Source organism: Rattus norvegicus, chromosome 16 (assembly GCF_021556685.1).
Source record: "Rattus norvegicus strain SHRSP/BbbUtx chromosome 16, alternate assembly SHRSP_T2T, whole genome shotgun sequence".
Classification (NCBI taxonomy): Eukaryota; Metazoa; Chordata; class Mammalia; order Rodentia; family Muridae; genus Rattus; species Rattus norvegicus.
The window spans coordinates 20,903,050-20,917,674 of NC_141549.1; positions in this window are offsets into that span (position 1 = coordinate 20,903,050).

Below are 14,625 nucleotides of genomic sequence, written 5' to 3' on the forward strand. Positions count from 1 at the left end.
TTATTGGTTGGCTGTTCCCTCAGTCTCTCCTCCAGCCCTATTCCTTCATTTCCTGTAGACAGGAAAAAATTTGGATTTAAAGTTTTGTGGTTGGGTCGATGTTCCAGTTGCTCCACTGGGCTTCCTGCATAGCGAGAAGAGCCAGGATCCCCATGCTCTGTATCCCCAGTGCAGTGAGTCTCAAGCTCCAGTGATTCTTGTTGCCTCCCCTACCTCAGTCTCTGTCTCTCTCTGAGGTCGCCTCCTCACTCACCACTCCTATCTGTTGCAGATTTCCATTCATTATCATGGTTCCCTCCCCCTCCCCACACTGGACCCTCAGTGACCCTATTCCTTCCTTTCTCCTTTCCCAACTGGTTCCCTTTATCCATATGCCTTCCATGACCCTTCCATATTCTCAATTATCCTTTCTTGTGCCCTTCTTTTGTTCAGTCTTCTTGGATCTGTGGAGTGTAGCACTGGGCATCCTTTATTTTATAGGCTCCTTACTGAGAGGGGAGAGGTCATGCTTAGCTTCCTTTTCACTGAGCCCCACTGGATTGCATACCTACTTTAGGCTCCTAGGCATATGAGAGCTGCGTACCTGAAGACAGCAGCTCATAGGCCTTCTGTACAGAAAACAGAAATATTGAGTTAGTTTATCAATTCTTTTCCATGGTCTCTTTTAGAGCCCGTTATTGGGCACATGTTTTAGGTCAAGAAGTTAATACATTTTATTTTCTTTGTCTATCATTAAATTGATTAGATTTATATGTAAGAGTTTTTACTGCTGTGCATTTTCTATGCAGTATGTGTGATAGAACCCAGTGCTGGTTCCCCTGGAACTGGATTTACAGATGGTTGGTTTTGAGTGGCCAGCGATGTGCTAGCAATTAAAACTGAGTGCTCTACAAACAAAACTAGAACTCTTAACTGCGTCTCCATCTCTCTAGGCCATATGTATGTATGTATGTGTGTGTGTGTGTGTGTGTATGTATATGTATATGTATGTTAATATTATACAACATGGTAAATTTCACCATAAGATAAATTTTTATCATGAAACTTCAATAAATTTTCTAGTATAGTGCAAAAATTTTCACCAAGAGATATTTACACCAATATGACTTGTGCTTGCAGATGGGTCAAACAAAGACATTTTGAATTGGATCTATAACCCTGAACCCCAGTATACCTTGTGTACATCTTGTGTGTGCATGGTTCCACATGTGAAGGATAGAGACTGATATTGTCTTCCTCTCTATTTCCTGTACCCCACTCACATGTGTAATTGTGTGGGTCAAAGGACAATGCCACTCTACAGTTCTGTTCCGCCACATTGTGGGTTCTAGGGACTGAACTCAGGCCATCATCCCTCTGTATGGGTTCCACCCCTGGTCCCTCAGTTTTGGGGACATGTTCATTCACTCAAATCCTAGTGTCTTGGAGCAAACTGATCTTCATCCTTGCAGGAAAGCAAGTTTTGGGGATCCCCTTATTTCCACATCTGCAGTGAGGTTTTCTGGAAACGTGTTTTACCAAACACCTCAGGCTCTAATCCTTATTTCCTATTGTTAGGCTGTACTAGGTTATGAAGGAGAACCATAGCACAGTAGTAGATATTCCATAATCCACATGCTTCTTGATAATTTTGTAGATCTAAAGGCCTTTAGTCTTTAAGTTAGAGGTTCATATAAATAATAAATTCTGAATTAGAATTCCAAGAACTTCCTGTTTATTGAATATTTTCTTTAAATACACTGACTTGTCCTACTGTAGTTTTTTCATTCTGTCAGTCCATTTACTCCCCACATGTAACGTAGATGTGTACTGAGTACAATACACATTCTACTATCTCTCAAAATCGTCCCATTCTTAACCTTTTTGTTTCTGTGCCCAGTCTCAGAGCCTGTAAATCATTCATAGGTAATGTCAACAGCATGTGAATCAACCTCAAGAAACACATACCAACTCTGTCACTTCTCTAAAGGACAAGCCTACAGTCTGTCAGTCATTCATAAGAAATGACTACACCCTGACCATCATTCATAAGAAACACCCAATGCGAATCACTATCCCTGAACTCAAGCAGTATTACAGAGCAATAGTGATAAAAACTGCATGGTATTGGTACAGAGACAGACAGATAGACCAATGGAACAGAACTGAAGACCCAGAAATGAACCCACACACCTATGGGCACTTGATTTTTGACAAAGGAGCCAAAACCATCCAATGGAAAAAAGATAGCATTTTCAGCAAATGGTGCTGGTTCAACTGGAGGTCAACATGTAGAAGAATGCAGATCGATCCATGCTTATCACCCTGTACAAAGCTTAAGTCCAAGTGGATCAAGGACCTCCACATCAAACCAGATACACTCAAGCTAATAGAAGAAAAACTAGGGAAGCATCTGGAACACATGGGCACTGGAAAAAATTTCCTGAACAAAACACCAATGGCTTATGCTCTAAGATCAAGAATCGACAAATGGGATCTCATAAAACTGCAAATCTTCTGTAAGGCAAAGGACACTGTGGTTAGGACAAATTGGCAACCAACAGATTGGGAAAAGATCTTTACCAATCCTACAACAGATAGAGGGCTTATATCCAAAATAGACAAAGAACTCAAGAAGTTAGACCGCAGGGAGACAAATAACCCTATTAAAAAATGGGGTTCAGAGCTAAACAAAGAATTCACAGCTGAGGAATGCCGAATGGCTGAGAAACACCTAAAGAAATGTTCAACATCTTTAGTCATAAGGGAAATGCAAATCAAAACAACCCTGAGATTTCACCTCACACCAGTGAGAATGGCTAAGATCAAAAACTCAGGTGACAGCAGATGCTGGCGAGGATGTGGAGAAAAAGGACACTCCTCCATTGTTGGTGGGATTGCAGACTGGTACACCCATTCTGGAAATCAGTCTGGAGGATCCTCAGAAAATTGGACATTGAACTGCCTGAGGATCCAGCTATACCTCTCTTGGGCATATACCCAAAAGATGCCCCAACTTATAAAAAAGACACGTGCTCCACTATGTTCATAGCAGTCTTATTTATAATAGCCAGAAGCTGGAAAGAACCCAGATGCCCTTCAACAGAGGAATGGATACAGAAAATGTGGTACATCTACACAATGGAATATTACTCAGCTATCAAAAACAATGACTTTATGAAATTCGTAGGCAAATGGTTGGAACTGGAAATATCATCCTGAGTGAGGTAACCCAATCACAGAAAAACACACATGGTATGCACTCATTGATAAGTGGCTATTAGCCCAAATGCTTGAATTACCCTTGATGCCTAGAACAAATGAAATTCAAGATGGATGATCAAAATGTGAATGCTTCACTCCTTCTTTAAAAGGGGAACAAGAATATCCTTGGCAGGGAATAGAGAGGCAAAGATTAAAACAGAGACTGAAGTAAACCCATTCAGAGCCTGCCCCACATGTGGCCTATACATATACAGTCACCCAATTAGACAAGATGGATGAAGGAAAGAAGTGCAGACCAACAGGAGCCGGATGTAGATGGCTCCTGAGAGACACAGCCAGAATACAGCAAACACAGAGGCGAATGCCAGCAGCAAAGCACTGAACTGAGAATAGGACTCCCATTGAAGGAATCAGAGAAAGAAGTGGAAGAGCTTGAAGGGGCTCGAGACCCCTTATGAACAACAATGCCAAGCAACCAGAGTTTCCAGGGACTAAGCCACTACCTAAAGACTATACATGGACTGACCCTGGACTCTGACCTCATAGGTAGCATTGAATATCCTAGTAAGAGCAGCAGTGGAAGAGGAAGCCCTGGGTCCTGCTAAGACTGAACCCCCAGTGAACTAGACTGGTGGGAGGAGGGCGACAATGGGGGGAGGATGGGGAGGGGAACACCGATAAGAAAAGGGAGGGGGCGGGGGAAGGGGGATGTTTGCCTGGAAACCGGGAAAGGGAATAACACTCGAAATGTATATAAGAAATACTCAAGTTAATTAAAAAAAAAAACAAAAAAAACCACCCAATGCCTGTCAACCATACATAGTACATATCTACAATTGTTCAATATGCACCGTAAACATGTACAGCCTTCTAGTCAGTCATCCATATTAACTGAGTGCTACCTGCAAATCATCCATAGGAATTACCCACATCCTGTCAGGCCTTCATAGGGAATGCCCACAGCCTGACAATAATTTATAGGAAATAGCTACAGCTTGTTAGTCATCAATACACATGGCACACCCCCAAGCTGGCAATCATCTGGAGGAAGAACCTACGTCCTATCAATCATCCATAAGAATTCCCTACAGCCTTAGAATCATTTATAAGAAATGACCATATCCTGTCATCTATTAGAAACATGCACAGTCTGTCAGTCATCCACACATCACATACATTGCGTGAGAGTCATCCATAGGAAAAGCTAAGTGCCTGTCATGCATACAAAGGAAATGAACACATCCAGTAAATCATGCATAGGAATCTCCAACAGTCTGTCTGTTATCAAGAGAAAATTCACACAGTCTTTCAATTATCCAAAGTAAACAGCAACAGTATTCAATTAAGATTAAACAGAAAAATTTCAAAAACCCACAACCCTCTCACACTGATATCATAAATAGGGACGTGATAAACCTGGGAGACAGCACACAATAAGTCATGCCGAGAGCAAAGATTCATCTCTGCCTCAGGCTCCTCCTCCTACATCATTCAGGCCTCAGGTTTGCCATGCACAGCCGATCCTGTTACCATGCCTGCTTGAAATCAAATGGGGAGATGTTTGTGATGATCAACATCATGTATTTATTCTTTATAAAAAATCCTGTAGTGAAGGAAGCGCAGGATTTTGTTTCTGTTGACAGCACATTTTCAGAAGGATTTAGAACACTTTTTCTGCATATGGTAGCTAATTCTTCAGAGCTCCTGATAAAGCAGAAGATTGTATAATAGGAAAACAAGGCAGCAAGTTTGTGTCCATTCAGGAGTCCATCCTCATATTATTTTGATTATATTGACAATAGCGAAAAGTTCAGAAAAAATAAAGGAAACTCCTCATTCTGAATGATCACAGGTTACCATGGACACACAAACACCAATGTTTTTAACAATGTGAGCGTAGAATTAATATTTTATGAGTAAATCACATTGACAGGTTTGTAACCTGCTTTAATGGTTTACGTTCCTGTATGAAAGGCACACACACACACACACCGACACACAGACACACACACAGACACACACACGCACACACACACACATAGACACACACACACAGACACACACACACACAAAGGTTTTATGTTTTGATATATCTTGATCAGTACCGTAGATAGGCCATTGCCTAATCTCCACATGGTTAATTCACCTTCTGCCAATAATTCTGAGTTTTTACTTACTAAATGCTGAAACAAGATGCCATTTAAGACAGTCAGAGACTGAAACATTCAAGGTTTTGTGTGTAGATATTTCAGAGAGAATCACAGAGACTAGGTGCAAAATAATTCTTTATAACAATGGATGTAAGTTGAATGTGCTTCCTGAAGTATTTTCAGGGGGAAAATCGGGATCACATTAGGAGACAGTGTTCTTTCTGCAGTTTTTCCCTGGCTCTTTGCCAGGCATACCTTTCTTATTGCAGTTCGTTTGAACGGGCAGCACTCATTTTCCTACCCTAGGTTTTGATGTTCTTGGGCTGGATCCTGCTACTCTGTCTCTATTTCCTCATTCACACAATTTCCTTTAAGTTCTTCTTAGAAATGTTACTTCTTCAAATATTAATTTGTGGATCTACTCTATTCCTCTCATATGAAAGCCACGGACTTCAGGCTGTCTGGTAAGCTTTTCTTTATAAAACTTTCTGGGATATTTATCATGGCTGTAATTATAATAGATTTTTTAACTCGATTCTTCATAATCTTTATGTTGACCTCCAGTTGAACCAGCACCATTTGCTGAAAATGCTATCTTTTTTCCATTGGATGGTTTTGGCTCCTTTGTCAAAAATCAAGTGACCATAGGTGTGTGGGTTCATTTCTGGGTCTTCAATTCTGTTCCATTGGTCTATCTGTCGGTCTCTGTACCAATACCATGCAGTTTTTATCACTATTGCTCTGTAATACTGCTTGAGTTCAGGGATGGTGATTTCCCCTGAAGTCCTTTTATTGTTGAGGATAGCTTTAGCTATCCTGGGTTTTTGGTTATTCCAGATGAATTTGCAAATTGTTCTGTCTAACTCTTTGAAGAATTGGATTGGTATTTTGATGGGGATTGCATTGAATCTGTAGATTGCTTTTGGTAAAATTGCCATTTTTACTATATTAATCCTGCCAATCCATGAGCATGGGAGATCTTTCCATCTTCTGAGGTCTTCTTCAATTTCCTTCTTCAGTGTCTTGTAGTTCTTATTGTACAGATATTTACTTGCTTGGTTAAAGTCACACCGAGGTACTTTATATTATTTGGGTCTATTATGAAGGGTGTCGTTTCCCTAATTTCTTTCTCGGCTTGTTTCTCTTTTGTGTAGAGGAAGGCTACTGATTTATTTGAGTTAATTTTATACCCAGCCACTTTGCTGAAGTTGTTTATCAGCTTTAGTAGTTCTCTGGTGGAACTTTTGGGATCACTTAAATACACTATCATATCATCTGCAAACAGTGATATTTTGACTTCTTCTTTTCCGATCTGTATCCCCTTGATCTCCTTTTGTTGTCTGATTGCTCTGGCTAGAACTTCAAGAACTATATTGAATAAGTAGGGAGAGAGTGGGCAGCCTTGTCTAGTCCCTGATTTTAGTGGGATTGCTTCAAGTTTCTCTCCATTTAGTTTAATGTTAGCAACTGGTTTGCTGTATATGGCTTTTACTATGTTCAGTTATGGGCCTTGAATTCCTATTCTCTCCAGGACTTTTATCATGAAGTGGTGTTGAATTTTGTCAAATGCTTTCTCAGCGTCTAATGAAATGATCATGTGGTTTTGTTCTTTCAGTTTGTTTATATAATGGATCACGTTGCTGGTTTTCCGTATATTAAACCATCCCTGCATGCCTGGGATGAAGCCTACTTGGTCATGGTGGATGATTGTTTTGATGTGCTCTTGGATTTGGTTTGCCAGAATTTTGTTGAGTAGTTTTGCATCGATATTCATAAGGGAAATTGGTCTGAAGTTCTCTTTCTTTGTTGTGTCTTTGTGTGGTTTAGGTATAAGAGTAATTGTGGCTTCGTAGAAGGTATTCGGTAGTGATCCATCTGTTTCAATTTTGTGGAATAGTTTGGATAATATTGGTATGAGGTCTTCTATGAAGGTTTGGTAGAATTCTGCACTAAACCCGTCTGGACCTGGGCTCTTTTTGGTTGGGAGACCTTTAATGACTGCTTCTATTTCCTTAGGATTTATGGGGTTTTTTAACTGGTTTATCTGTTCCTGATTTAACTTCGGTACCTGGTATCTCTCTAGGAAATTGTCCATTTCCTGAAGATTTTCAAGTTTTGTTGAATATAGGTTTTTATAGTAAGATCTCATGATTTTTTGAATTTCCTCTGAATCTGTTGTTATGTCTCCCTTTTCATTTCTGATTTTGTTAATTTGGACACACTCTATGTGTCCTCTCGTTAGTCTGGCTAAGGGTTTATCTATCTTGTTGATTTTCTCAAAGAACCAACTTTTGGTTCTGTTGATTCTTTCTATGGTCCTTTTTGTTTCTACTTGGTTGATTTCAGCTCTGAGTTTGATTATTTCCTGCCTTCTACTCCTCCTGGGTGTATTTGCTTCTTTTTGTTCTAGAGCTTTTAGGTGTGCTGTCAAGCTGCTGACATATGCTCTTTCCTGTTTCTTTCTGCAGGCACTCAGCGCTATGAGTTTTCCTCTTAGCACAGCTTTCATTGTGTCCCATAAGTTTGGGTATGTTGTACCTTCATTTTCATTAAATTCTAAAAAGTTTTTAATTTCTTTCTTTATTTCTTCCTTGACCAGGTTATCATTGATAGAGCATTGTTCAATTTCCAAGTATATGTGGACATTCTTCCTTGATTGTTATTGAAGACCAGTTTTAGGCCGTGGTGGTCCGATAGCACGCATGGGATTATTTCTATCTTTCTGTACCTGTTGAGGCCCGTTTTTTGACCAATTATATGGTCAATTTTGGAGAAAGTACCATGAGGAGTTGAGAAGAAGGTATATCCTTTTGCTTTAGGATAGAATGTTCTATAAATATCCGTTAAGTCCATTTGGCTCATGACTTCTCTTAGTCTGTCTACATCTCTGTTCAATTTCTCTTTCTATGATCTGTCCATTGATGAGAGTGGGGTGTTGAAATCTCCCACTATTATTGTGTGAGGTGCAATGTGTGTTTTGAGGTTTAGTAAGGATTCTTTTATGTATGTAGGTGCCCTTGTATTTGGGGCATAGATATTTAGGATTGAGAGTTCATCTTGGTGGATTTTTCCTTTGATGAATATGAAGTGTCCTTCCTTATCTTTTTTGATGACTTTTAATTGAAAATTGATTTTATTTGATATTAGTATTGCTTCTCCAGCTTGCTTCTTCTGACCATTTGCTTGGAAAATTGTTTTCCAGCCTTTCACTCTGAGGTAATGTCTGCCTTGTCTCTGAGGTGTGTTTGCTGTAGGCAGCAGAATGCAGGGTCCTCGTTGCGTATCCAGTTTGTTAATCTATGTCTTTTTATTGGGGAGTTGAGGCCATTGATGTTGAGAGATATTAAGGAATAGTGATTATTGCTTCCCGTTATATTCATATTTGGATGTGAGGTTATGTTTGTGTGCTTTCATTCTATTTGTTTCGTTGCCAAGACGATTAGTTTCTTGCTTCTTCTAGGGTATAGCTTGCCTCCTTATGTTGGGCTTTACCATTTATTATCCTTTGTAGTGCTGGATTTGTAGAATGATATTGTGTAATTTTGGTTTTGTCATGGAATATCTTGGTTTCTCCATCTATGTTAATTGAGAGTTTTGCAGGATACAGTAACCTGGGCTGGCATTTGTGTTCTCTTAGGGTCTGTATGACATCAGTCCAGGATCTTCTGGCCTTCATAGTTTCTGGCGAGAAGTCTGGTGTGATTCTGATAGGTCTGCCTTTATATGTTACTTGACCTTTTTCCCTTACTGCTTTTAATATTCTTTCTTTATTTTGTGCGTTTGGTGTTTTGACTATTATGTGACGGGAGGTGTTTCTTTTCTGGTCCAATCTATTTGGAGTTCTGTAGGCTTCTTGTATGCCTATGGGTATCTCCTTTTTCAGATTAGGGAAGTTTTCTTTTATAATTTTGTTGAAGATATTTACTGGTCCTTTGAGCTGGGAGTCTTCACTCTCTTCTATACCTATTATCCTTAGGTTTGATCTTCTCATTGAGTCCTGGATTTCCTGTATGTTTTGGACCAGTAGCTTTTTCCGCTTTACATTATCTTTGACAGTTGAGTCAATGATTTCTATGGAATCTTCTGCTCCTGAGATTCTCTCTTCCATCTCTTGTATTCTGTTGGTGAAGCTTGTATCTACAGCTCCTTGTCTCTTCTTTTGGTTTTCTATATCCAGGGTTGTTTCCATGTGTTCTTTCTTGATTGCTTCTATTTCCATTTTTAATTCCTTCAACTGTTTGATTGTGTTTTCCTGGAATTCTTTCAGGGATTTTTGCGATTCCTATCTGTAGGCTTCTACTTGTTTATTAATGTTTTCCTGTGTTTCCCTAAGGGAGTTCTTCACATCTTTCTTGAAGTCCTCCAGCATCATGATCAAATATGATTTTGAAACTAGATCTTGCTTTTCTGGTGTGTTTGGATATTCCATGTTTATTTTGGTGGGAGAATTGGGCTCCGATGATGCCAAGTAGTCTTGGTTTCTGTTGCTTGGGTTCCTGCGCTTGCCTCTCGCCATCAGATTATCTCTAGTGTTACTTTGTTCTGCTATTTCTGACAGTGGCTAGACTGTCCTATAAGCCTGTGTGTCAGGAGTGCTGTAGACCTGTTTTCCTGTTTTCTTTCAGCCAGTTATGGGAACAGAGTGTTCTGCATTCGGGCGTGTAGTTTTTCCTCTCTACAGGTCTTCAGCTGTTCCTGTGGGCCTGTGTCTTGAGTTCACCAGGCAGCTTTCTTGCAGCAGAAAAGTTGGTCTTACCTGTGGTCCCGAGGCTCAAGTTCGCTCGTGGGGTGCTGCCCACGGGCTCTCTGCGGCGGCAGCAACCAGGAATACCTGTGCCGCCTCTTCCGGGAGCTTCAGTCCACCAGGGTTCCAGATGGCCTTTGGTGTTTTCCTCTGGCGTCCGAGATGTATGTTCAGAGATCAGTCTCTTCTGGTTTCCCAGGCTTGTCTGCCTCTCTGAAGGTTTAGCTCTCCCTCCCACGGGATTTGGGTGCAGAGAACTGTTTATCCGGTCTGTTTCCTTCAGGGTCCAGCGGTGTCTCTGGCAGGGGTCCTGCCGCTCCTGGGCCCTCCCCCACGGGAGCCCAGAGGCCTTATAAGGTTTCCTCTTGGGCCAGGGATGTGGGCAGGGGTGAGCAGTGTTGGTGGTCTCTTCTGCTCTTTAGCCTCAGGAGTGCCCACCTGACCAGGCGGTTGGGTCTCTCTCTCACAGGGTCTGGGAGCAGAGAGCTGCTGCGGGCCAGGATCCGAGGGTGTGGGACTTCCGGTAAACACAGAACGTGCCCGGTCCTAGAGGAATTCTCTTCCCTGTGTCCCAAGCTCACCAGGCAGCTTTCTTGCAGCAGAAAAGTTGGTCTTACCTGTGGTCCGGAGGCTCAAGTTCGCTCGTGGGGTGCTGCCCACGGGCTCTCTGCAGCGGCAGCAACCAGGAAGACCTGTGCCACCCCTTCCGCTGTCTTCTGCATTCTTAAGGTTAATCTCTTTCCCTGACTGTCACCTTTCTCAATCCTGTAGGAGAGTGAGGTCCACTTGATTCCTACACTTCCATGCTTAGTGATCAAGAAAGTGGTTCTCTCATTAAATTCCCTGTTTATGAGTCTACAACTAGTTTGTTGTTTCTTTGGCTGCAATAATCGCAACCCCCTACACTCTTATGCAACTCTGAGATTTTCTGAGCACTTTTAAAATTGATTCTACAGTATTTTATCATTTAGAATATTTTTAGGAGATGTGGCCCAGTGGTTAAACGCACTGGCTAACTGCTCTTCTAGGAGACATGAGCCTAATATCTAGCTGTACATGGTGGCCATCAGCTGTCTGTAACTACAGTTTGAAGGAGATCTGGCAGTGGCACCCACTTCTGAATGCTTCAGGCACTACATTCATTCGGTGCACAGAAATACATGCAGACAAAATATCTATACAGGTCAAACATCAAAATAATAAACGCTTGTCATGTGCGTCTGTGTTTGCCACCTATGTCATATCTAGAGCATCCAGAAGATAAGGTCAGGTACTCTTGAGCCTCTGGATAAGTTCTGAGAATAGAACATAGATTTTTGGCAAATGCACCAGGCCCTTATCAATACTGAGCCATCCCTGCAACCCCCATATAGGTTCTTCCTATGTCACAGTGCAATCATCTTTGGCTTTCATTTTGGCAATTGGAGCTCATTACGATAGAAGTACTTCTTAAGCCCTGCCAGGTCAGGATTTCTGGTCCCTGGGTTTATCAATTTAAAATGGCATACAAAGATAAGCAGGGAATCCTCAACAACGGAACCTCAAATGGCCAAGAAATCTTCAAAGTACTTAGCCATCTTGGAAATGAGTATCAAAATGACCCTGAGATTCCATATCCACTGTTAGAATGGCTAAGTCCAAAAATTCAAGTGATAGCACATGCTGGTAAGGATGTAGAGCACAGGAAAGAGTTTCCCAGTGTTGCTGGAGTGGAAACTTGTACAATGAATTTGGAAAATTAATTTGGAGGTTTCTCAGAAAACTAAAAATTGTTTTACCTCAAGACCCAGGTATACCACTCCTAGGCATATACCAAAAAGATAACCAACCATACGACAGGGACCCCTGCTCAACTCTCACTTTCCAGTGCCCCACACATGTGGAGCTAAGTGTGTAGTGGCCAGAAGGCAGGGTCAACTGACCGTTCTGTTCTGCCACATTGTGGCTTCTGAGGACTGAACTCTGGCCATCAGGCCGCCCTGTGGGTTCCACCCCTGGTCCCTCTGATCTGGAGACAAACCTCACTCACCCACGTCCCTGGTGTGATTGATTTACTATCTTGGAGCGCACTGATATTCACACTTGCAGGCAAGTAGCTTTGGGGATCCCCTTGTCCCCACATCTGCAGTTGGGTTTTCAAGGCAAGAGTTTTACCAAGTGAGGTTTACCAACCACCCCTTCCCCTCATCCTTTTTTGGGGAGGAGTATTTGATTTTTTTTTATTTCCATTTCAAATGTTATCCCCTTTCCTGGTTTTCCACCCATGAACGCCCATCCCATCTTCCCTTTCCCTCTTCTATGAGGCTGTTCCCCCACCTATCCACTCACCCCTTCCCACTTGCCTCCCTGTCTCAGCATTCCTTTACACTGTGGAGGTAGAGCCTTGGCAAGACCAAGGGCTTCTCCTCCCATTGGTTCCCCACAAGGCCGTCCTCTGCTACATGTGCACCTAAGACATGGGTCTGTCAGTGTACTCTGTAGATGGCGGGACATCTGGGTTCTTTCCAGCTCCTGGCAATTACAAATAAGGGTTCTATGAACATAATGGAGCATGTTTCCTTGCCACATGTTGGCGCCCCTTTTGGGTATATGCCCAGGAGGGTGTATAGCTAGGTCCTCAGGTAGTACTATGTCCGAATTCTGAGGAACTTACAAACTAATTTCCAGAGTTACTGTAAGAGCTTGCAATCCCACCTACAATGGAGGAATGTTTCTCTTTCTCCTCATCCTCGTCAACATTTGTTGTCACTTTAGACTTTTTTCTTAGTCATTCTGAGTGGTGTGAGGTCAAATCTCAACATTTTCTTGGTTTGATTTTTGCTGATGATTAAGGATGTTTAATAGTTCCTTAGGTGCTTCAGGGCCATTTGATATTCCTCAGCTTAGAATTCTTTGTCTAGCTCTGCACCTCATTTTGTGCTAGAGTTATTTGATTCTCTGCAGTCTAAACTTCTGGATTTCTTTGTATATATTGCATATTAGCCCTCTATCAGATATAGATATAGATACAGATTCTCTGGCTTCTCCTTCTATTCCTGCTTCTCCTTCTACTCCGGCTAATTCTCCTCCTTCTTCTTCTCCTTCTCCTTCTCCTTCTTCTCCTTCTCCTTCTCCTTCTTCTCCTTCTCCTTCTTCTTCTTCTCCTTCACCTTCTTCTCCTTCATCTTCTTCCTTTTCTTCGGCTTCTTCTTCTTCTCGTCCTAGTCATCTTTGTGGTTGTCATCATCTCCTCCTTCCCCGCCTTCTCCCCTTTGCTTCCCCTCCCCCTCCCCCTCCTCCTCTGTCTTCTTCCTTGTCCTCATTGGCTTCTTTGGCTTTGTTGGCTTCTAATGCTTCGCCAGCTTCTTCTGCTTCGGCTTCGCCTTCTGCTTCTTCTTTGGCTTCTGCTTAGGCTTCGGCTTGGCGGTTTTGGCATCGGCTTTAGCTGCTCCGGCGGCTTCCGTGGCTATGGAGGCTTTGGCGGCTTTGGCGGCTTTGGCGGCTTCGGTGGCTTCGGGGGTTTCAGCGGATTAGGTGGCTTAGGCTTCCGCTGTTTTGGCTTCAGCTGCTTTGGCTTTGGCTGCTTCTGTTGGAGCTTGGGCTGCGGCTTCCGGTGCTGCTTCTGTTGCTGCTGCTGCTGCTTCTGTTGCTGCTGCTGCTCCTTGTCCTCGTCCTCGTCCTCCTCCACCCCTCCTCCTCGTCCTCGTCCTCCTCCTCATCCTCCTCCTCCTCGCCCTCCTCCTCCTCGTCCTCGTCCTCCTCGTCCTCCTCCTCCTCGTCCTCGTCCTCCTCGTCCTCGTCCTCCTCCTCATCCTCCTTCTCCTCCCCCTCCTCCTCCTCCTCCTCCTCGTCCTCCTCCTCCCTCTCCTCGTCCTTCTCCTCCTCCACCTTGTCATCCTCTTGGTCCTCCTCCTCCTCCTCCTCGTCGTCCTGGTCCTCATACTTCTCCTCCACCTCCTTGTCCTCGTCCTTCTCCTCCTCCTCCTCCTCGTCCTCATCCTCCTACTCTACTTATTTTTCTTCTTCTTTTTTATTTTTTTTTATTAACTTGAGTATTTCTTATATACATTTCAAGTGTTATTCCCTTTCCTGGTTTCCGGGCAAACATCCCCCTCCCCCCTCCCCTTCCTTATGGGTGTTTCCCTCCCAACCCTCCCACCATTGCCGCCCTTCCCCCATAGTCTAGTTCACTGGGGGTTCAGTCTTAGCAGGACCCAGGGCTTCCCCTTCCACTGGTGCTCTTACTAGGATATTCATTGCTACCTATGAGGTCAGAGTCCAGGGTCAGTCCATGTATAGTATTTAGGTAGTGGCTTAGTCCCTGGAAGCTCTGGTTGCTTGGCATTGTTGTACTTTTGGGGTCTCGAGCCCCTTCAAGCTCTTCCAGTTCTTTCTCTGATTCCTTCAGCGAGGGATTTTTCTTCTTTTTTTAATTAGATATGTTTCTTTATTTACATTTCAAATGTTATTGCCTTTCCCAGTTTCCTGTCCTTAAACCCCTATGCCCTCCCCCTTCCCTGTAAGGGTGTCCCTCCCCGAATCCAACCC